This window comes from Marmota marmota, unplaced genomic scaffold, assembly GCF_001458135.2.
Source record: "Marmota marmota marmota unplaced genomic scaffold, marMar, whole genome shotgun sequence".
Classification (NCBI taxonomy): Eukaryota; Metazoa; Chordata; class Mammalia; order Rodentia; family Sciuridae; genus Marmota; species Marmota marmota.
The window spans coordinates 11245883-11246560 of record NW_025999900.1 but is presented as its reverse complement, the minus strand read 5'-3'; the positions used below and the strand labels follow the sequence as shown (position 1 = coordinate 11246560).

Genomic DNA, 678 nt, shown 5'->3' with positions numbered 1-678 from the left:
ACCAGGGAGGGCCTCCTTGCTCTGAGGGCTGTCTGTAAATCTGGCAGTGAAGAGGCCTGGGATGGGTAGACTCTGGCTGTGTCTCAAGTTCCCATGTCTTCCTTTAACAGATTTTCAAGCTCCTTTTAGTTCTATTTGTCACTTGTGACTGTTTTCTTAGGTTAGTCCTCACCTCACAGTCCCTCCTAAGTTATTTTTATTTTAATTTTTTTTTGGCGGTAGCTGGGAGTTGAACCCAGGGCCTCGTGCATGCTAGGCAAGTGCTCTACCACTGAGCGATATCCCCAGCTCTCCCTCCTAAGTTTTATTTGTTTATTATAGCTATGAACCAGGAAATAAAATAAAGGAGCATATTTATATATGTCTAAAATAGATGCTGATGAATTGATAAAGTGAATAATGTTGCCGTAGAAGTATTAATAAGACACAGCCACTGAGGCCATCTGGGATCCAGCTGGAGGGAATCCCATGATGGGTAAGAAATGATAGAAGAGCTGTGAGTTCACTTGTTAAAACACTGACCTGCTAGTACTGAGTTACATTTGCAGAGTAACTGTAAGGGAAGCTGCACCGGCCATTCCAAGAAGGCAGCTGCCTGCTCCCAGCGCGTGGGCAGGAGTGGAGGTGATAAGAGTGGCCCAAGGACTCAGAAAGTGCAGCTCCTGTGTTTCACCAGCT

The 678-nt window shown here is 45.4% G+C and overlaps 1 non-coding gene across 1 annotated transcript; it reads right to left on the bottom strand.

Moving 5' to 3' along the window:
• Window positions 1–213: 213 nt before the first annotated feature.
• Trnaa-agc lies at window positions 214–286 on the bottom strand. Its single transcript has one exon. It is a non-coding gene; the product is annotated as a tRNA-Ala (tRNA).
• Between the last annotated feature and the right edge of the window lie 392 nt (window positions 287–678).